General features: G+C 43.3%; 1 protein-coding gene across 4 annotated transcripts in view; it reads right to left on the bottom strand.

The window, feature by feature from the left end:
- The window catches only part of LOC105241166 (tigger transposable element-derived protein 1-like), a 283,983-nt gene that overhangs the window by 248,455 nt on the left and 11,542 nt on the right, over nucleotides 1–23,986 (bottom strand). For 3 of the 4 annotated variants that reach the window (XR_004622366.1, XR_004622364.1, XR_004622363.1), the window contains exon 3: nucleotides 8,285–8,366. The exons of the other annotated variant lie outside the window; for it this stretch is intronic. The gene's annotated coding sequence lies outside the window, so the exon portion shown is untranslated. The remainder of the gene's footprint in view (nucleotides 1–8,284; nucleotides 8,367–23,986) is intronic. 4 annotated transcript variants of the gene reach the window in all.

Below are 23,986 nucleotides of genomic sequence, written 5' to 3' on the forward strand. Positions count from 1 at the left end.
CAGAGATGCCAGTGCCAAGAGTCACAGGGTAAGCGATCACCTGTGGCCCCGAGCTGAAATCGGCAAACTCTAAGAAGTCCCCCAACTCCCGTGCTGTTGAGCAGACAAGGGGGACTTAACACTATGATGTAGGCAAGGCCTGATCCTGCCCTTCTCATCCCTCATCAGCCATCATGCCCAAATCTAGCCCCAGGAAATGCTAATAAATGACTCTCTGTACACGGTATTCGTTCAAGGGAGTTTGTTAAGTTCTCTTCCTGTCAAAGACATTCAGGTTTTATTTTTATTTTTTTTAAAGATTTTATTTATTTATTTGACAGAGAGAAACAGCAGGAACACAAGCAGGGGGAGTGGGAGAGGAAGAAGCAGGCTCCTAGCGGAGGAGCCTGACGTGGGGCTCAATCCCAGGACTCTGGAATCACGCCCTAAGCCGAAGGCAGACGCTTAACAACTGAGCCACCCAGGCGCCCCAAAGACATTCAGGTTTTAATAGGAAGCACTCAAAATCTTGGAGACACCAAAAAGAAAGCCCTAACGAGAGCACTGGGGGCTCCCGGAGGCCAGAGAGGACGTCTCCCAATGGCCAAAGCCTGTCTCTTCCCTCCCTGTGGCCAGCACCAGGCTCCCAACATCAACCCCGACGCACCACATATGAATTGCTTCTCTTTGATATAGTACGGAGGCCCCACGTGACCATCATCCCCCTCTCAAATCAGGCAGGATCGGCTGCATGCAAGGTCATGAGAAGGGCATCTGGGATCCTTAGCCCAGGGTTCAAGCTCAGCACAAAAGCAGACAGCAGGGCCTTCTCAAACCAGCCCTCCCTCGTCCCTCTCTAAAGAAAGACACACATTTAACGACTCTTAGAACTAGCTGGCCCCTCTGGCTTTCTAGTGACCCAACACCAACACGGGGCATCCCTATAAACAGTTCCAGAATTAGAACCAGCATGTGTACCCAGAAGCAGCAAAGAGAACAGAAGCTTTGATTGAATGTCCTTTGGGATATTTAGATCTACGTGGTCTGAAAGAGGCACACTGTGCACACAAAACCACCTGGGAGAATTAGGGACAATTCCTACCATTAATAGCCCACATTCCCTACGTGCGGGGCGGGGGGGGGGGGGGGGGGGAGTCGTAAGTCAAAAGGGGGAGGTGGTGTGTAAAAGTAATAACAATTGTCCCTTATTGCATAAATAACACAAGTAACCCCAGGCTTTCATTTTCTCACTTACAATTTGAAGAATTCACAGGTGATCTAGAGGGATGTCTTGCGCTTCTCATGTGGGTGACTTGGGGCTTACAGATCCAACCCCCAGGCCTAATTCTGAATTGTGGTAACCCACCACACCTGTCTTCTCTTCCCTCCCCATCTGCCCAAGAGAAAGCCAAATCCCACAATGAAAAAAGCAGCAGAGACAAAAGAAGGCCAAGGAAGATCAATGGTCAAGCTTAAACCACACACGGGGAATACAGATATTTTAAAGAGAAACACATAGGGGAAAAGAGAAAGAAACGAGGGGATTAAAGAACAGGAAGAAGGCCCGCTATGGTAGAAACTTCACAAAGCAGAGGACAGACATGGGCATACAGGGGCCCTCTCGTCAACCCAAAAGAAAAGAGGAGCTGCACTGTTTTATGGCCAACCCAACAGTACCCTCTGCCCTTTCTCATCTTCTGCCATGTGCAAAAGTGCTTTGTAAATTGTAAACCAAGGTCTACATGACCTCACTTTGACTTTTTTTTTTAATATTTTTTTTAAATTTATTTGACAGAGACAGCCAGAGAGAGAGGGAACACAAGCAGGGGGAGTGGGAGAGGAAGAAGCAGGCTCCCAGCGGAGGAGCCTGACGTGGGGCTGGATCCCAGAACACTGGGATCACGCCCTGAGCCGAAGGCAGACGCTTAACGACAGAGCCACCCAGGCGCCCCTCACTTCGGCTTTTATTACGTCTCTCAGTCCTCAGTGTCAACTACCCTAGGAATATGTCTGAGGCTGATTAAAAGTCCTAAAAGAATATGCTACATAATCATTCTCTTATATGTATCTCCAACTCCCTTTCCGCTCTCTGTCATATTCGCCTGGCAAAATCCAATTCCTCCCTCAATCCAGTTCTTTGCCTACACCATGCCCGTGCCCACTCAGTCAACAGCAGTGAAAGAGAAACACACCCACACCAACTATTCATAATAATCATGGCCACCAACCTCAAGTGGGCCCTTTGTGCTGCCTGATTGATAATCACGATACATTTTGCTGGTCTGATTACTCTGACATTCTCCCTAATGACTATTTCATCCCCTTCGCTCTCTCCTCAAATCTCCCACTCCTCTCCTCCAACCTCCCTCTCGGCTTGGAGGTTTACTGTCCTCCTTCACTGCAACAGCAGGTAGGATCAAAACAGATTTTCCACAAGCCCCCAGCACCACGTAAGTCCTCCTCACCTACACCTTTGCTTGCACCACTCAGGACAGGCTAAGCTTACGCTCTAAGAACAAGTGAAAACAACAGAGGACACTACTGTCCGTCATGGTCAGCTAGGGGCTCTGCTCTATGTTGTCCCTCCTCGGGGATGCAGGCTGATGAACAACCAGTTTTTGGAACATTGCTGGTGGCCACGGCACAGGGGGAAACGACTTTTGAGGATGTTCGCGCTGACAATTCAATGCTAAAGCACAGAAATGACATGTGTCGCTGAAAACAACTCACCGGTCACAAGCAGTTACGTGACCCCACCGTGTCATAAGCAGGGGGAGGGGGTGTGAAGGTGGGGGATGGGGGGGATGCACAATCCTACCATGTGTCCAGAAGGTAGAGAGAGAATGGACCCTATCTGACATTGGTGCTAGTGACTTCCAACGTGCCTACATACCCTACCTTCTCTCCTATGAATACACTGAACTCCTTAAGTAAGGCCAATGCCCTTGCGGACTAGATCCTTCTTGCCTCATCCAAGACAACAGTTCTGTAACTGTCCCCAGTTTCTCTCGTCTCATGTTTTGCCCTCTACTGGATCATACTTATCAGCATGTGAACATTACAATTACTTGCGTTCCCCCACCTCAAGAACAAAAATGAAAACCCTGACCTCATGCCCCCTCCCTTTCAGTGACAGCCCCACTTCTCTGTTCCAGTGCTTGCTAATTCCCCTCCCTGCCCGCCACTCTCTTAAAGCATGCCCCCTCCATCGCCATCCCCTCACCAAAAGGGTGCTTGTCAAGATCCACCACGACGTTACATCGTTACAGCCAATGGCAAACTTTCTGTCCTTATCTTACCTACACTACCCGCTGCATTTCACACAACCCTCTTCTTGAAACACTTTTCGCATTTGACTCCCAAGACACTCCCGTTGTCTTGGTTCTCCTCCTACTTTCCTGGGCACAGCTGTTCAGTCTTTATTGGTTCCTTCTGTGTGCCTTTACCATCAATAGTAGGGTGTCCCAGGGCTCAGGGCTCAGCTGGCTCCCCTTCTCTTCTACGGCTCCCTCCCTTGGTGGCCTCATGTGAGCTCACAATTTTGAATGCCATCTCTACACTGATGGCTCCCAAATGTCCAGCTTCTGCCTGGATGCCCTGAAACCCAGAGATACTCAGCTACTCAAGCGAGTTTACACGTGACTGCTTGGATGCTGTCTTCGTCCGTTCAGGCCGCGGTCAACACAAACACTTGCACGGCTTATAAATACAAACATTTATTTCTCACAGATCTGGAGGCTAAGAAGTCCAAGATCATAGTGCTGGCAGATTCGGTGTCTGGTGTGGGCCCGCTTTCTGACACCCACCTTTTTCCTATAGCCTCACACGGCGCAAGGCGGGCAAGGGATCTCTCTGGAGTCTCTCTTGTAAGGGCACTGATCCCATTCATGAGGGCAAAGCCCTCATAACCTCATCACCTCCCAAGGGTTCCACCTCCTGACAGCATCTCTTTGGAGGTTAGGATTTTAACATATGGGGGCACCTGGCTGGCTTGGTCCATAGAGCATATGACTCTTGATCTCAAGGTTTGAGTTTGAGCCCCACATTGGGTATGGAAATTACTTAATAATAAAATCTTTTTTTAAAAAAAAGGATTTTAACATATGAATTGGGGGGGTGACAAAAACATTCAGTCTATAGCCGATGTCTAATTTTAAGAATTTTGTTAAGAAATGGATAGCTCAAGAATAAACATCATCTAATCTGTCATTTTGGATGTGAAGACCCCAAGGCTCCCAGAAATAAACTAAGTCCCTGAAGGTCAGAAAGAGGAAAGAATTCTGGTCACCCGATGCTTCCTAGCCACCTTTCCACCCCCACTAAAGGAATACTACTGGCCGGGCATCATCACAGGTAAGATAAAGAGGAGGGAAGGATAACAAACAGTAAAGCAAAACAGCAACCAAATAACAGAACAGTAACAAACTTAAGCAAGTTTCTAGTAATGACAAAAATGGAAAACAACTAGAGTAACAAAGAAGCAATCCCTAACACCTTCATAGACTCTTAACTTGACCTTGACCCACCGGTTTGTGGAGATCTCAGGTAACGTTAATATGGAGTCAACTTCCCTCTCAAAAGACATTGCATCCACGGCCTGAATACCAGAAAGGGATGTGGACGGAACAGGTGCTTTGGTCTCCGGAGCCGGCCAACTGGTAAGAAGGCCTGAGAGAGAACGCTGGCAGCCTTCCTAGGAAGAGGGCTGCCAAATGGTCACCTCCCTCCTGAGATGGATGGTTTCGCTTTGGCTTCACATTTCCTACTCCCAGCAACATGGCAAGGTTACTTTCACGGCAAGAAGCGCATCTCCTAGACAGACCTCTACATACGCATTTCGTCAAGCCAAATGTAACTGCATCTAAACAAATTAAGTCATAACTTTAAATTCAAGGTACTAGGGACGCCTGGGTGGCTCAGTCAGTTAAGCAACTGTCTTCAGCTCAGGTCATGATCCCAGGGTCCTGGGATCGAGCCCCGCATCAGGCTCCCTGCTCAGCAGGGAGTCTGCTTCTCCCTCTCCCTCTGCCTGCTGCTCCCCCTACTTGTGTTCTCTCTCTCTCAAGGAAATAAATAAAATCTTTTTTAAAAAAATAAATAAATTCAACGTACTTAACTGTTCTTTTTGTGTTTCCTTGTATGAAAATTGCAGTCATTGGACCAGATTGTTTAATAACTTCCCGCTTGATAATTCTTATGCAGGAGGGGCATGAGCCACGTACTGAAAAGCAATGGCTCAGACAGTGCCTAGAATGTTCTTCTAATGGTCTAGGGTTGTAAAGGAGTTTAAAAGAGGACTCAAAACACAGTTAGGCAACCCTGACCAGAACAAATATTAAACTAGGGATATGACAATTATTGGTCTTCCAAGATCACCATGAATATGGATTACTTCAATGTACAAAAAACCTAAGGAATAAAGACTAAAAAGCAAATCAATCCTAAAAATTATATCAACTTTTACTTTCAGTAATGATGGACCGGACCAGGTAGTGGGGGCCAATACACCCACTGACGATAACAGCTGAGCAAAGTAGGAGAAAATATCTTCACAGGTACCAAAGAGCTGTTAAAACTGTGAGACACCTGGGTGGCTCATCAGTTGAGCGTCTGCCTTTGGCTCAGGTCATGATCTCAGGGTCCTGGGATCCAGTTCAGCATCGGGCTCAGCAGGGAGTCTGTTTCTCCCTCTCCCTCTGCCCCTCTCCCTGCTCATGCGCACATGCTCTCTCAAATAAACAAACTCTTAAAAAAAAAAAAAAACTGTGAGAAAGCACTAAGTACCAGGTCTCAAGGTGGGTGGGAGGACATGGATGGGGCTGTTTTGCTCAGATACAGTTCTATCTGGCATGATGAAATGTACAAATGCCTATGAGAGACATTTGTCTATGCTGCAGTATTGTACCTTGGGTGGACATGGGGACTTGCCCCGTAAGAAAATGATCTGAGTTACATGTGATAGCACCCCAATGACCTTTGCTGAGGCATGTTAACCAAGATTTTACTCTTTGTCACCATGGGCTTTCAAATTCTTAGCAAGTTGTCCCTTTGGATTTAAAAGAGATGCGCTTTCTTGCCATGAAACTAACCTTGTCATGTTGCTGGGAAGTAAAAAAGATGAAACAAAAGTGAAAAGATGGCTCTGTTTGCTGAGAGGAAATGAAAGGATGAAGATTATTTCTGATGGCCTCTGGGGGAGAAAAAAAAACAGAAGTTGGGGCCCAATGACAGTAGACCACCTCGTTTGGGGATAAAAAAGAAAGCACAGTGAATAGAAAGTAACCAGCCCTCATATGGACTTACAGCCAAGCTTCAAGTCATCTGGGTGGCTCAGATGACTTCGATTAATAAGAGGATTCCAGAAAGCTAGTACCTTGAGGCATCTGACAGCAGAAAACAAAAACATTCTCTAGAGGCATAAGGCATCCTAGCTGTTCAAGCACTTGTTATCCAAACATAATCAAACATAACCATTTATGCATGAAGAAAAGCAATCATGAGCAAGAAAAAGCAGAAACAAGACACAACGGAAAAAAAAAAAACAAGACTCCAAATACTAGAACTGTCCAAATTGGACTGTAAAATAACTACACTTAACATATTCAAGGGGCTAAAAGCCAAACTTAAAAAATGCCAGTAGGCTTGGGACGCCTGCCTGGCTCAGTCAGGGTTGTGAGTTTGAGCCCCAGAGGGGGTGTAGAGAGTACTTAAAAATAAAATCTTTAAAAAAAAAATTCAGTGGGGAACTGGAAACTATTTTTTTTAATGACATGGGTTTGAAAAAGAAGAAAACTATCAGTTCTCCATGTGAAAAAACAATCTTCTTTAAATTAGAAAGTCAATGGAGGAAGAAAGAACTAGTGAGCTGAAAGGTAAGTTGGGGAGGGAAATATTCAGAATAAATTACAGAGAGGCATAAGGATGGACAGAAGTACAGGGATAAGAGGTATGGTAGCTAGTTTCTAAAGACAGGGCAGAGTGAACCATGCTTCCCTGTATTCGTGAACTTGTGTCATCCCCTCCCCCATGAAATCTGAGTTAGCTCTCGTGTTTTGGTTAGCTTTAACTAAAGGAACGGCGTCAAAGTGATATGGTACCCATTCTGGGCTTATGTCTTAAGTAAGCCTAACCACTTCTATTTTTCTAGAAGCCCTTTTAGGAGCCCAGAGTCACCATGTAAGAAGCCTAACTGTCCTGCCACTAGGATTTCCTGTCACCCCTATCGAGATCAGCCTTCCAGCTGTCCCCATCAAGGGCACCAGACGTGTCCGTGAAGGCATTTTCAAGGTTTAAGCCCCAGAGGCCTTCTGTCTGCAGTCTCATGACAGAGCCCAAACAAGAGCAGAAGAATCATCCAGCTGACCCCTAGTCTACCCACAGAATGTTAAATAATGAAATGGTTGCTGTTCCAAGCCACTAATTGTTCGTGACTTGTGTGCAAGAACAAGTAACTGGAACAGAAGGACATGTGGAGAACACAATAAAATAAACACATATTTCATTGGAGACGGAGGGATAAGAAAATGGGCTAGAAACAATATAGAAAGGTAACAGCTGAGAATTTTTCAAACTTCACTGAAGATTCCACTCTCAGATTCAAGAAACCCTAATAAACCCAAAGGGGTAAATGAAATCTATGCTTTCGGCACAACATAGCAAAAACGCAGAAAATTAAAGGTGCAGATAAACGTTTAAAAGTAGCCAGAGAAAAGAGGCAAATTACATTCAAAGCAGCAATAATTAGGGGTGGGTGCCCGGCTGGCTCAGTCGGTAAAAGCATGCAACTTTTTATCTTGGGGTTGTGAGTTCAAGCCCCACACTGAGTGCAGAGCTTACTTAAAAGTAAAATCTTCAGGGGCGCCTGGCAGTTAAGCAGGTCATAACCTCGGGGATCCCGGGATCGAACCCTGCATGGGGCTCCCTGCTCAGCAGGGAGTCTGCTTGTCTCCCTCTCCCTCTCCCTCCTGCTCGTGCTTGCTTTCTGTCAAATAAATAAATCTTTAAAAAAAAAGAATGAAGGTGAGAAAAAAAGGTGAAAAAATGCTTACAGAATAACAAAAACTGAAATAAATCATCACTAGCAGAACTACACTAAAGGAAACAGAAATGAGGTTTTATCAAGCAGAACTAAATCAACCCCAATTTATTTGAAAATTAAATAAGATCTAAGTAACTCATAGGTCAAAGAAAAAAAAGGAAAAACTAGAAAATATTTTAAACTCTATAACAAATTTACCACATTTGAAAACGTGTGGGATGAAGCCAAAACTACTTAAAACAAAAAATATATATGTTAGCATGGTACCTGGCTGACTCAGTCGGTAGAGCATGTAACACTCTTGATCTCGGGGTCATGAGTTCAATCCCCACGTTGGGCATTGGGCTTACTTAAAACGAAAAAAAAAAAAAGAAAGAAATATATATGTTAGAAAATAAGAGCAGCTAAAAATTACAAAGCTAAGTATTTATCTCCAAACATTAAGACCCAAACAAATCCAAAGAAAGCACAAAGAAGGAAATACTAATAAGAGCAGAAATTCAATAGAAAACAAGCATAAAATAGTGACAATCAGCAGAGGCGTGAGCTGGCCATTGGAGAATATTAACAAACATGCCAGAACTTTGAATGAAGACTGATGAATAAAACAAAGAAAAAAGACATAATTGCAGATAGTGAAGATCATTAAAGAGCATATTTCAATCAACTTTATCCCAGAAAGTTTAAAATTTTGGACAATTTGGAAAAATTGTCAAAAAATCCAACTTATCGAAAGAGTCCCAAGAAATGTTAAACCTGAACAGCCCTTTAAGAAGCTGAATCAGTAATTGAAAACCTTCCCACAATAAAAAATAAATAAATAAATAAACTGCAGACCTAGATGGCTTCACCATTATGTTCTACCAAAAAATTTAAGGAAGCAATAACACTTAACACAAGATTTAAGGCTAAATTATACAAATCCTTCCGGAGAACAGGAGCAAAGGGCACTTTCCACAGCTTGGAAGTTAGATTGAGCCAAGTGCAAAAACACAATTAGAGCTGTACAAGAGCTGAAAACTATAGGGCAGTCTCATTCCTGATCGTGGATTCAAAAATCTTAAAAAATATATATATATTAGGCACATCAAATCCGCATTATCTCAAAAGGATCATAAGACCCTGATCAAAATGAATTTAAACCTGGACTCCACCCTGAATTTTCTTTTAAAAGTCGGTCAATATCCAAAAACTAATGATGTACTATGGTGGCTAATTGAATTTAAATTTTAAAAATAAAATAAAAGTCAGTCAATATAATTGACCATATTAACAGATTAAAAGAAATCATACTCTCATCTCAATACAGAAAAAGTGACATCTATTGATTAAAAAAATAAGTTGAGGGGCACCTGGGTGGCTCAGTCAGTTAAGCATCTGCCTTCGGCTCAGGTCATGATCCCAGGGTCCTGGGATCGAATCCCACATCGGGCTCCCTGCTTGGCGGGGAGTCTGCTTCTCCCTCTGCCTTTCCCCTTGGCTTGTGTTCTCTCTCTCTCTCTCTCTCTAGCTCTCTCCCTCAAATAAATAAATGAATAAATAAATAAATAAATAAATAAATAAAATCTTTATAAAAAAAATAAGTTGAGCAACAGAAAGGAAATTCCTACTCTAAAGGAAGATACACGCCAAAAACCTATAATAAACATAATGCTAACTGGTAAAATATCAAAAGCACTTCCTTTTAAAAAAGGGAATGAGACAGGATGTCTAGCACCATTTCTTCTACTCAACATTGTACTAGAGCTGTTGGCCATGACAATAAGGCAAGAAAAAGATGTAAGAGTTAAAAAAGGGTGTTATTTACAGATGAGAAGACTATGTTCATAGAACAAAAAAAAAAATTAAAGGCCTCACTATTATTACAATTTTAAAGGATTTTTATTACCAACATTGCTGACCAGGACATCAAAGCTCAAAAAAATTAATTTTATAAGAGCAATTGTTAGAAATCAAATTTGACAAATATGCCATTTCGATCACATAAAAATGTAACAAGCACATGCAAGTTTAACAAAGTATGTGCATGATCCCTATGCAGAAAATGGTATTACTGAATCTGTTAAGCAAATAAAGCCAGAAGCAAAAGTATATGCTAAATTAATCTATTCACATTAAGCTCAGAAACAGGCAAAACCACATGATTTAGAGATAAATATTTAGGTAGTAAGATTAAAAAGCAAAACAAGGAAGGGATTTTCATAAAGTCCGGGTATCTCCGTGAGAAAGGGATAATGACTGGAGGGGGAAGAAGAGGGCTTCCAGGTTCCAGTTCTTGGCCTTGGTGGTGGTTAGATGGGTGCTTGTTCACAATCTTTCAGCTGCACATTGTTTCACCACATTTCTGCATGCATATTGTATTTCACACACACGCACACATACACAAGAGGTTGTGAAAAATCCCCAAAGAACCAGCTACCAAACAGGGGGAAAGGGGAGAGCCATATGGGAAATGGCTCTTTGAGACATATGGAGAAACTAATTTAGAACAATCACTTTGAAGAAGCACTTTCAGTGAAATGTTTTTATTTAAAAAAACAACAACAACAACAGTGGATTAACAGGAAGGAAGCGTCTCCCTACCAGGACAGCTTTTAAGCATGGCTTTAGAATCAGAAAAGTTAAGTTTCAGTCTTAGCTCTACCACATACTAGCACTGCAGTCTTGGGAAGGGGTTTTTTTTTAGCGAAGTCTAGTTTTCAGTACTGCAAAATAAGAATTCCACTTAACTCGTGAGGATTACAGAGAATACCTCTGCACTGTCTTATCACGTAACAGAAGGTCAGTAAACGAAAATTGCTTTTGTAACGATCTCTGCTATAACTAGAAGGTGGGTACTTCCCCCATTATTATTAATAAGTTTACAGTCTTGAACCGAGCAAAGGCATTACCAGTCATTCAGTTCATAAAAATCGACCATCGGGGCGCCTGGGTGGCGCAGTCTTTAAGCGTCTGCCTTCGGCCCAGGGCGTGATCCCAGTATTCTGGGATCGAGTCCCACATCGGGCTTCTCCACTAGGAGCCTGCTTCTTCCTCTCCCACTCCCCCTGCTGGTGTTCCCTCTCTCGCTGGCTGTCTCTCTCTGTCAAATAATTAAAATCTTTAGAAAAAAAAAAAGATCCACCATCAGAAACTACCTCACTTGAAATCATTATTAGATGACAAGTTTTACAGAACTCTCAATAAATGACATTTCATACATTCAATAAATATGGTTTGAGGAGTCTACTCCAACAGGTCTTATCTGAAAAGAACTGTAAGAGCCCCTTTTACATATATATGTTAGACGACCACAGTACAGCTTCTACGTAAAAATAATAAAGGGTCGTCACAGTCTGAAAGCAGTAAGGACATATATGTCACCCATCACTAACGAGCATGTATTCACATTAGCCCAAATGCATGCAAATACATGGATATCCGCCACCGCAGCATAAGCTGCCCCCAAGCGCTCAGCCCATCCTATTACTACGCAGACCATAGCACAAGCAAGCAAGGCCACGGAAGACCCACTCGACCTGCAAGAAACAGTGTGGTTACAGGGAAAAAGCATGTGTCTTAAGAGCCAAACCGATCTGCTCCCAAATCCTAGCCCTGCCACCTCCTTATGAGGTATTCTCTTTCAGCCTCAGTGTCCTGAGTTGTCCCAATGAAATAAAACCTATCTCAAAGGAGTGTATTACAGAAATTTCTCACCGCAGAATCGGGGGACCATCCTTCTGCTGAGTGAAGCCACCTCTTGCCTCAGCTAGCCCGCCCCCGCAGATTGGGCCTTTTTCACAAAGGGGTCTCCTTCCTAAGCGTCTCAAGTAAGTTGGCTAATACAGCCAATTATTAGACATCACCTGCAGTACACAGGACTAAAATCCCAGAAATTCAGAGCTTCAGAGAGCTCTGAGACTACCAGAAGCTCCAGACATAACCTCGTGCCATCTACCTAAGCTTACATTTTGTACATCATTTTACAGATGACCAGTATGATGGGGTTAATTGTTAAGGAATTGTTAAGGGTCTAGAACAGTAACCCTCAACCCTGGCTGAACATTACAGCCACACAGCTAGTTTGCACGCATGCACGCACGCTCCTGTTCCACCTCGAATCAGAATTGAACCAGAAATTTGAGGTAGAACCCAGGTGTCTATATTTCGTAAACGTTCTCCTGATTCTCGTGATCAGCGAGGGTTGAGACCACCGCAGAAGAAAAGACAGCAAGGAAAACTAATCGTCAATACTTCATCGTCAAAACATTTGCCTAAATAATGGTGTGGCCCTGTTTCTAGCCTCCTAAAAAGGAAGGATTCAGATAAAGGGCAACCCAGTTAAAGAATTTCATGATCAGGGCACCTGGGTGGCACAGCCAGTTAAGCATCTGACTCCTGGTTTCAGCTCAGGTCGCGATCTCTAGAGTTGTGAGATGGAGCCCCTCCCCCCCCAGTCGGGCTCCACGCTCAGTGCGGGGTCTGCTTGGGATTCTCTCTCCCGCTCCCTCTGCCCCTTCTGTTCGCTCCCTCTGCCCCTTCTGTTCGTGTTCTCTCAATCGCTCTCCCTCAAATCAATCTTAATCAATCTTAAAGAGAAAAGAATGTCATGATCAAGAGTTATATAATATAATGGAATTAAAGGAGACATACAATTAGCTTCTCTAGAACACTGTATTTCATACAATGAGCATATTTTGGTATTGTCCTGCTAAGAAAAAAAAAATGGAATGCTACTGCTTTCTCTCAAGGCTCTGCAGTTTCTCTTTGTGATTTTATCCATGCTCAACCGGGCATGAGAAAGTCACTCAAAACATAATGTTTTCAATTAGCCCATATCAAAAAGAAAAGTATTCTTGACTGGATTAAGAAGCTGTGGTCCATATATACGATGGAATATTACTCAGCTATCAGAAAGAATGAATTCTCAACATTTTGCAACATGGACGGCACTGGAGGAGATAATGCTAAGTGAAATAAGTCAAGCAGAGAAAGACAATTATCATGATTTCTCTCATCTATGGAACATAAGAACTAGGAAGATCGGTAGGGGAAGAAAGGGATAAAGAAAGGGGGGGTAATCAGAAGGGGGAATGAAGCATGAGAGACTATGGACTCTGAGAAACAAACCGAGGGCCTCGGGGGGGGGTAGTAAGGAGGGGCACGTATTGCATGGTGCACTGGGTGTTATACGCAACTAATGAATCATCGAACTTTACATCGGAAACCGGGGATGTATGGTGACTAACATAATAAAAAATCATTAAAAAAAAAAAGTATTCTTAACAGAAGTGGTATCAGAAGCCTGACTTTTCTGTTCTGTCCATTCTGTGCAGCATGCATTTTTACCCATGTTCCAGGGATTCTGGGTTTATTTTCCCAACTTCTCCTATGGAAGTAAGTCGTTACTATAGTAATATTTACCCACCCTGATATCATTTCCCATTTGCTTATTCTAGGGCTTTTGCACATAGCAACCACACAAATCTCTCCTGCAGGCTGCTCATGGCACTCGGATCCTTGGCAACGCTCAGAAACGAATATAGCTTTAAACTACGGGAACACTTAGCTGAATACCATAGTTGCAAATGTCTCTCAGGTGCATTTGCGCTGAATCCATCCCCGATCTGTCAATTCTTGTAAGTCATGCATCTCTCTCTATCTTCAGGCAGGTGGATGGAGTGAAAAGCTACAGCAGAAGAAGCGGGCTCCTAAGTTCACTCACTATTAACGTATTTTGTAGTTGAAGACATTAACTCCAAACAACCGATTGTTTCATACACATGTATTTTTCTCCCCTGACAATAGTTGCAAATAAATGTTATCTTTATGCAGATTTTGAGAACGGTCCTACTCTTTAGATAAGAACTTAGCAGTTACTATGGTAGTAGCTATTCAGCTTGATGGAATATGAGAGGACTGCTATGCTTTGTCAACATATTTTCCCTAGAAAGAACTTAAGTGGTAAGAAAATGGATGCGATTCTTTGCATAAAGGTTCTCCTGTTTGTGGACTCATAAATGAGTGATGGATTAACACCTACCTGAGTAAAATTTTCACAGCAGGGGGTCCGGATACAGAAAGGGCCCGTAAAGGGTACAATCACAGCCTCTTCTCTTAACTTTCAGTTAACAAGGCCTACCAGAAATGAGAATTAGCTCCACACATCCATGTACATACCCTCAAAGTACATGGAGATATAAACAGAGATAGATACAAGTGTGTGTATGTGCATATATATAATTTTAAAATACGTATATTTAATTTTAAAATATATACACACAACCAACCATACAAAACAAAGTGTGAATAATACTGAATTGGCTAAAATCAAGACTGAATCCCCAAAAAACCCTCATGAGTCATGTCTTTTCTTCTTTTCTTAATGTTTACTCTAAGCCCATTTATAGTAGGAGGGGAAAGGGCTGAAAAATCACAATAGGGGAGTTTTTCCGAATCGTACCCACCAGCAGGTTGTCTCAGTCTAATGATTCATGATCTCTGAGGTGTATAATGGGGTTTGTTACTCTGAGCTGAGTTCGCGATGACTCACAGGCTGGCTGACTCACTTTCCTCCGTGACTAACCAGTGCGGGACCCACAGCCCACCACAAGGCGGCACCCCAGGGAAGGAAGAGCCTAGGGTTAGCGGGTTCCAAGAGAAAAAGATTCTCTGGGCTGCATGAGGGAAGCAGCAGATAGCCAGGAAACACACAGCTCACTGACGGACTACTGGGTGTATCTAATAAAGTCAACAGCTGAGGACATCATTACCTTCAGTACTTGCGAAGGACTGGTTGAAAGACTTAAAAAAAGAAACAGGTCCAAACAGTGGCAACATGAATTGAACCTGAGGTCAGGGGCCTACTACTAACATATAATTTGGAAGAAAAAGAAAAACCTATTAAATGTTAGACTGACTCCTTTTTTCTATTTAAAAAGAAAAAAAAAAAAACAAGATTCTTCAGACGCAACAATTTCACACACATACAAAAAGCTGTCCTTCGTTAATTGATACCAGAGGTCAACAAACTATCTGCGAAGGGCCAGAGATTAAATAAATAGTTTATAAGCTTCGCCGACCATACATGGTTTCTGTCACTCTGTGGCTGTATCGTGAAATCGGCCATAGACAAGGAAGTAAATTAATGGGTATGGTGGCTGTGTTCCAATAAAGCTTTATTTATAAACACAGGCACAGATACGGCCCCACAGGCTGTGGTTTGCCCTCAAACTAGGCCAACACCTTACACTGGTTGGGCTTCTGAGAGTTTGTAAAGGATTTTTAAACAAACACCACCTCTTCATTCCATGTCTGCACCTTCCCTCCAGTGAGTTAGGTCCTTGGATATACAATCTACACCTAAAAAAATTCAAGAACAAGATTACTAGCAAATAACAGGGCCAGATAACAAAAGATTCTTTAGCTCAAGAATTATCATTTTGTTCCAAAGACTCTAAACATGACAAGTTAGATTATTTCTAATACTGTTGGGAGTTTGGTCCCTTAAAATCTAAGACTTCTAAAACTCAGAAGCCAGACAAAAGGTCATGGGCCAAAAGCTCATAATCAAAATTAAACCTTCTAGGTAATAATAAATGTTTTTCTTAGAAGTTGGAAAAGAGAAAATTCTAAGTTCTTACTGTTCTAACTCTGCCCATTTTAAATACTATATACCCTAAAAAAGGCTTTTAAAAAACTCTTACCTAAATATTATTGATTGTATTCACTATGGCCAAACTGAAAGGCAAATAATAATACAAAAACTTGTTTTTCTTTTTTTTTTTAAGAGAGGGAGGGGGAGGGGCAGAGGGAGAGGGAGACAGAGAATCTTAAGCAGGCTCCATGCCCAGCACGGAGCCCAACATGGGGCTGGATCCCACAACCCTGAGATCATGACCTGGGCCAAAATCCAAAGTCAGATGCCTAACAGCCTGAGCCACCCAGGTGTTTCTTTTAAAACAGCATTTCTGGGGCGTGGCACCTGCTTAAGATTCTCTCTCCCTCCACCCCTCCCCTCATCCCTCTCTAAAAAAAAAAAAATAGAACAGCATTTCTAAGGACTATCTAGATCAGTGTTCTTCAGATTTAAATGTAGATACGAATCCCCTGGGGATGTTGTTGAAATACAGAATCCATAGGTCAGAGGTGGGGCCCAAGACCTGGCAGTTCTAACAAGCTCCCACCTTGGAAATGTTGATTTCGGCTTAGGAAATGGGATCAGGAATTTGACATTAGCTCCTCAGTGACTGTGCACTTTTTCAAGGGACTTACCGAGAATTATCCAGAAATTAGGCCCATCTTTTCTTTAATGACTTGAAAATCCACAGCACTGCGTGTATTTGAGTTAAACCCCAAGAAAGTCAAATTCCATCCAGACAGACACTAAAATAGCACACCCAAACCCCGAGCACAATTACACGGTCAAAGGCAACTTCTACTTGCCGGCAGCCTTTCACATGTCAGACGGAGCCTCTCTGCTCAGCGTCAGAATCTGAATTCACAATCCCCCCGCCTGTCTCTATCGGCTTTTATTTATTTCTATTTCTATATTCTAGCTCTCATCATCTTATTCCCCTCCAGGTGGCAGAGGGGATCGTTCTTCCCAACTAGTTCTTGCTCTGTATAATAGGATTACTCATCCTTTCGACCGTCATGGGGGAGAAGTACATGTCCCCCACTCACTTGACTTTGGGTTGGGCCCTATGACACACGTACTAACAGAAATATGAGCAGATACGGCTCCGACCACCTCCAAGCCGAGGTTTTAACGGCGTTGCGTGGTTTGGATCGGCCTCCTGCTCACCACCAAGAGAACAGCATGTCCCAGCTAGAAACCGTTCCTTCAGCATTACTTGTAACAGTAAAAAAACTGGAAACCACCTATTGTCTATTAAAGATAATAATTATAGGGGCGCCTGGGTGGCTCAGTCGGTTAAGCGTCTGCCTTCAGCTCAGGTCATGATCCCAGGGTCCTGGGATGGAGCCCCCACATCGGGCTCCTTGCTGAGCAGGGAGCCTGCTTCTCCCTCTCCCTCTGCCTGCTACTCCCTCTGCTTGTACTCTCTCTTTCTCTGTCAAACGAATAAATAAAATCTTTAAAAAAAAAATAATTCTAAAGACACATGATATGGAAGAATACATAATGTAAAATTAAAAAAAAAAGCCACCAAAATTAGGATTGCAGCTGTGGGAAACAGCAACGTACATATGCAGGGGGGAGGGGGGGAAGGACGGAAAGGAAATATACCAAAATACAATCAAGACTTTGTTGGACTCCTGGTTAACTTTTAATCTTCAAGGTTCAGATTGCAAGGCAAAACTTTATACAATATACCATCAGACAGCAGAAGCCACAAGCGTGCCTTGCAAAAGTGAGAATGTCACACCTCGGAATTTTTTCTTTTTATGTGCAATAAAAACTCAGGGTCGTCAAGTTACTAGCAATGTGACCTTGTGTAAGTTAACCACTCCGCCTGTTTCCTCATCCATAAATGGATTTAATAATATCGACTCCTTGCTTATTTAGCACATTAAGTATGGTAATATATATAAAGTAGCTGACTTATACGAGCATTCAGTGAAAGTACCTTTCTTTCACTACAGCTAATAACACAGAAAACGGATGTAATTAGATCTGTTATAGAAAGGAATTTATCAATGAAGCATTAATCAAAGATAATAGTCAAGGCCATTTAAGACCCTCAACAGTCCAGGAACTTAGCTACAAGCAGTTTCTACAGCGCACACCCCTTTTAGGGACCCTTGATTACACTGAGACCACCCAGGTAATCCAGGATAATCTTCTCTTTTCTTTTTAAGCAGGCTCCACACCCAACATAGGGCTCGGAACTCGCAAACTCACGGCCCTGAGATCGTGAGTCACATGCTCCACAGACTGAGCCAGCCAGGCGCCCCCAGGATAATCTATTTTAAAGTCACCAGAACAGCACCTAATGCCCCGTGCAACTTTAACTCCCCTTTCCTATTGAACACGTTCACAGGTTCTGGGGATTAGGACATAGACCTCTCTGGACGGCCATTATTCTACCCAACCCACTGTGGTATTTCATGTATAATAACTCAATATTTGACACACTGGCTGAAATCACAGATTCCCACAACAGAGCACAAGGTGAACCGCTTTTTTCTGATCTTATACTCTGATGTTCCCTGTGGTTGATCAACATTCAGTCTCTTAAATCAGAAAAGCACATTTCTATAAGAAGCGTCCTTAAATGAATGAGTGCTCTCCATCTGTTCAGCCCTGCCGACCACCTTGGCCTAGTGTGAGGGCCAAGTCTGCTGGAGAAGAATCAGCCACTGGCCCTTCCCACGAGGCACGCACCAACTCAGGGGAGGCGGATGACCAAGTGAAATCCCAGGAACATCGAGTTCAGAACTTCCAACGTTCGTGGAGCTGAAGCTAAGGTTGTGGGTGAAGGTTTTACTGAAAAAGGCATTTGGGTTAAATGTGTATGGAAGAAACGAGAAGCAAGAGGCTGAAGGCTTGGAGGCTCAGCACGGCACGTGAAGGGTGTAAGGAAACAGCCTGCCTTGGCTGGTGAGCACAGAAAGGGGCAGGTGCCTATGAGCCGCTTTTGATCCACAGCGCACAGAGTGCCATTTACAAAATCAGGAGAGGAGGAAGCCAGCCTAGAGCCTGAGAAGGGATCAGGGGCCAAAGAAGGAAGAAAAAGTACCCAGAAGCTGGGCAGCAAATTGTTCCCAGGAGAAGCCAGAAAACGCATTGCAACAAATGGGGGAGAGGTGGAGTGGAGGCTAAGACCGAGGCAGGGGAAGGAGGCAGAGAGCTTTTCTGGGCTACCACCAAGCGCCAGTGACCGCATTTGTGCCAGACTATAGAAGAAACGCATGGAAAAATCATAAAGACCAAGAATGACGGTGGTTGCCAGGGGCTGGGAGGAGGGGGCTGGGAGAAGTTAGTGTTTCGTGGGCACAGAGTTTCAGTTTGCAAGCCAAAAAGTATTCCGGAGAGGATGGTGGTGATGGGCGCCCACCAACGTGAGGGTACTTAGTCCTAATGAAATTATATACATAAAAATGGTTCATTTTACATCATGCGCATGTCACCACTATTTTTTCAAATTGAAGAGAAAGAAAAGGAATGAATGGAACTTGAGGAAGGAGTGACTCTGCTTACCAATTTCTCCTTCTTGTAGCCAAGTATTGAAAAGAAGTGGTGGTGTAAGATTAAGTAGAAAAAAAAAATCCTACAATAAGCTTGGGCACCTTGGTAGGCCAAGGAGAAGAACTAACAGTAAGGGAAAGAAAGATAATGTGGGACAGAGACAGTGTAACTTTCAGAAGAGGCCAATGGAGTCTGAATCCAGAACACTGGCCGGGGGGAGGGGGGGCAGCAGCTTTGGGTGAGAGGTGGGGGACTCTCTTCTCCGGAGTGGGGTGAGTGGGGTAAGGTGCCACGACCAGAAAGGGAGAAAGGGAAGGCTGGCTGTGAGGTAGGAGAAAAGTCAACGATGTCAGAAGGTTACGGAGAAGAGAAATGGAGAACCCCAATGTGTAAAAGCGAAGGAAATTTCTTTATCTGGGTCCCTGACCAAAACAGTAGAAGTCATTGCACAAGTCAAGGTTTAAAAAGAGATAGTTCGTCTTTAAGCAGCTCTGTTACCTTTGCTAAATCAGTTAAACTTTTTAAACTGCATCTTTCAAAAAAGGGGATTTGCTAAAATAATCCCACTGTCCCTTCCAGCTCTACATTTCAATGGTTTCAAGCAGAGAGCTTATCCCTCCCAGTGTCAGCTTACCTACCCCCGCCCCCCCCAAAAAAAAAGCTTAAGTGGGAACAAAAGTCAAGGTGTATATAATTTAAATACCCTTGGGCTGATTTCACATCTCACTTTTAATAGTGAGAGCCACAACAAACAGATGGTTACTGCTGACAAGGGAGGTGTCATTACAGTCCTAATGATAACTGACATTTTTACAGCTCGTGACTGTTTATAAAGCACCTTCACATATGAATCGTTTGCATTCTTCCTCACAACAGCTTGGTACCCTTCTATCCATTTCCCAGTTGAGGAAACTGAGCCTTACAGGTTGGTGAAATGCCCAAGGCCCCAGAGCAGGTAAGTGACAAATCCAGGACTTGAATCCAGGGACTCAGGATTCAGACACCACACGATTTAAAAAAAAAAAAAAAAACACTGTTTCTTAGACGCTGAGACTCTAAGATTTCCCACTTGGTGTCACAAACATAGAAAATGCAGGGGTCAAAAGAAATTTTGCAGTTTTATTCTTTCAATTGATACTGGCAAATAGTTTATTGAAATTCAAGTACAACCTGAATATCCACGTGATAAATGATAGGAGTCCAAAGGGCAGAGAAGGTCAAGGATTAATTAGAACTCAACTGTTCCAATGTCCTAACATTCTCAGGATGAGAAAACGGAGGCCTCCCCCGGGACAAACGGTTTGTGGGAAGCCGACCCAATACTAGAACTCAGAGCTCATAGGGTTCTTGGCACTGGCCAGGTCTTACCCAGCCTCTAAGAAAAGTTAACAACAGAACTGCTCCTTAACACTGAAAGGGTTCCAATTGAAATAATGTGTGAGGGGCTCATTCTCTCCTTTTTACACGTGCAAACCATATGGATGCTGCCTATTAATGGTCCTAGAATTCTCTGGAGCAAATTCTCCTCACAAATGGGAGGGTTTATAGGGGCACCTGGGTGGCACAGCAGTTAAGCGTCTGCCTTTGGCTCAGGGCATGATCCCGGTGTTCTGGGATCGAGCCCCACATCAGGCTCCTCCGCTAGGAGCCTGCTTCTTCCTCTCCCACTCCCCCTGCTTGTGTTCTCTCTCTCGCTGGCTGTCTCTCTCTGTCAAATAAATAAATAAAATCTTTAAAAAAAAATGGGAGGGTTTATAATGAGTCATGCCTCATTTTAGTTCAAAAGAGAAGTAAATGTGTCCAATAAGGAACCCGTCTGAGAGAACTTTAATAAATCAACTGAAAAGTGCCTCCACGATCATCTTCTACCTAAAAAGTGTTTTCTAGACAAATTAAAATTGAAAAAGTAAAAAAAAAATAAAATGAAAATATTTTGAAGAGGACCATATTGTCCATTTTCCTCCTTTGGCAATATTGTAATGAGCCAGCAGGTGCTTCACTACCAAAATTACTTTTATCGTGAAGCTGAAAAACGGTAAATGTTTCGACGGAAGCCTCCACAAGAAGAGATGAGGACATGAAAATGATATATATTATAAAACTGCAGATCCCACCTTACACGCTTTACGCAGAAAAAAACAGTATGAGGCTTACATTAGACTATAAAGGATTCAAGGACAAGAATGTCAAAGGAAGGGGAGCCCTTCTGAGGTGAGCAGAAATCTCTGATTTTCTTCCCTCAGGGCCCTTGGGGGCATCATGACAAGACTCGCCAAGAGAAAGGATTTCTACTGAGGAAAAGAAGTGAGCAAAACTTTTTGGTGAACACGCTAAAGGAGACTGATGTGACAAATGGGAAATACCCACCTTTGTTCAGTTCTGAGGCTGTAAGAAGACTGAGATATTAGGCCAAAGGCTATTAAAAGGCAGAGTGAAGTCTCCAGTTTCACAGTGTTTCAGCGATGAAGCTTTGACTAAAGGAGGACTGCTCCCTCAAATACACAGCCAGGTTTCTCCTCAAAACAGCTGAGGGGACAGGAAGCTAAGGTCAGGACCCCCAAAGGGCAAAGTTTAATAATCTCCCACAGTGTTTCAGGGCCAAGAAGCCAAAAGATCTTCTAGGGTTTCAATTAAAAGCCTGGAAGAACCACGCCTCAGGACCACGGGCAGCCATAGCTAGACTGAGTCTTCCCAAAACTGCAACCTGGCCTTGACTTCACTCAACTCCCAATGGCGCGAAGCTGGTCAGCTCCTCACTATTGTTTACCTAACAGAGGGAAAGGAGGAAATCCTCTCTGGAGGAAGAGGTGGTGTAGAACTAGTAAGATTCTTTCACACAACATTGCTTGTTATAAAATTAAATATTATGAGACTATTATGACATGGGAAAAACTGCAAGAAAATGTAACCAATATTCAAGAGAAAACAAAGACAACAGATGCAGACTCTTAGATGATCCAGACAATGGGATTCAGCAGACAAAAACCTTTGAAATAATTAATTGGTCAAAGAAAATGAGAGGAAAAATGGAGGAAATGGATGGAAAGATAAAGAATCTCAAAAAGGAACTAGAATCTATGTAACAAAAATCAAACGGATGTCATAGAAAAATAAAATACCTTAAATTAAGAAAAACAGAATGTCTGAAATAACTCAGAAGACGGGTCAATTAGCAGGGTTGGGTTGAACAGCAGACTAGATATAATAAACTTGGAATACAAAAGTTAATGGAAAACACCCCTATTAAAAAGGGGAGGGGCATCCGGTTGGTTCAGTCAGTGGAGCATGTGACTCTTGATCACGGGGTTGTGAGTTCGACCCCCATGTTGGGTGTAGAGATTACTTAAAAATAAAGAAATACTAAAAACTTTTAAACAATAGAAAAGGGGAAAGAAAGAAAAGAGAAACAGATCATACGGAACATGAAAAGGTCTCCTGCCCATGTAATTGGAGAGCCAGAAGAAAGTAAGAGACAGAACAGGGCAGTAGCAGTATTTGAAGAGACAATGACTGGGAATTTTTTTAAAGATTTATTTATTGATGTATTCAGAGAGCGAGAGCGAGCGAGAGAGAGAGAGCGCGTGCCAAGTGGGGAGAGGGGCAGAGGGAAAGGGAGAATCTCAAGCAGACTCCCCACTGAATGTGGAGCCTGACCTGGGGCTCCATCTCATGACCCTGAGATCACAACCTGAGCCAAAATCAAGAGTCTGATGCTTAACCGACTGAGCCACCCAGGTGCCCCGAGAATTTTCCAATAATGATGAGGACATCAACCCCAGGGCACCTGGGTGACTCAGTTGGTTACACATCTGCCTTTGGCTCAGCTCATGGTCTCAGGAGCCCCACATCCAGCTCCCTGCTCAGCAGGGAGTCTGCATTTCCCTCTCCCTCTACCCCTCCCCTCTTGCTTGTGGGCTCTCGCTCTCTAAAATAAATAAATAAAATCTTTAAAAAAATGTTTTCAATCCCAGTAATAGTTTTATGGTCGAGTTTACTGAAATCAGAGGAAAAAACCACAATCATGGCATTGAGACTGATAGAGTAGCAGGGTAAGATGGGACTCTAGAGGTAGGCAGCCCCGCCCTCATGTTAGACAGGCCAAGAAATAAGAACGATGCGCCCAGCACCCACAGCTATTTCGAAGCTGACTGGAAAGCTGAACAGCATCCTTCTAACTTCTAGTCCGGCTTCACGATTCTCGTACCAGGCCGGTCCAACGTCAAATCTAATCCACAGTGAAAAGTCTCGGCATAATGCTGTAATTTTAATGAATATATATTTTCACTGATAGTGATGGACAATCACTGCTGGCGATGCAAACCACAACACACCAGGTGCTCATTCACTGACCCCCTAGATACGGGGAGACCCAGCATCACCACTGGGGAAGAGCTCCTAGGCACACACGGACTCTGGTCACTCTGTGACCCTGATGCTCACAGGCAGAGCAGAAACACATGGCAGAGAGGTAAAGAGAGGTGTGGGCCAAGGGCTATCACTTAAACCCCAGCACTCAGGCTATTTCTGTGCGTCTCGAAGCCTTTCCTGTAACATGGGTAAGAACATGCGTATCAGCATACATGATGGCGAATAAAGGAAAACATCCCACAGTGCCCTCCCTAGAGGTAAAGAGACAACAGCTGACCCTCTGCATAGCTTCGTTATCACCAGAGCACAAGGGGTCCCATCAGTGCACGTGGCCTTTTACTTCCCACAGATGTTTTGGGGAAAAACATCACCCGTTAAATCTGAGGCATTGTGAGTAGCTGAAACAGCCATACCTCTTCCTCTTTAGGAAATTCATTAAGACTCCATTGTTTTCCTCCATTACCTTTTCC

The sequence above is a fragment of the Ailuropoda melanoleuca genome, chromosome X (assembly GCF_002007445.2).
Source record: "Ailuropoda melanoleuca isolate Jingjing chromosome X, ASM200744v2, whole genome shotgun sequence".
In the NCBI taxonomy this organism is placed as follows: Eukaryota; Metazoa; Chordata; class Mammalia; order Carnivora; family Ursidae; genus Ailuropoda; species Ailuropoda melanoleuca.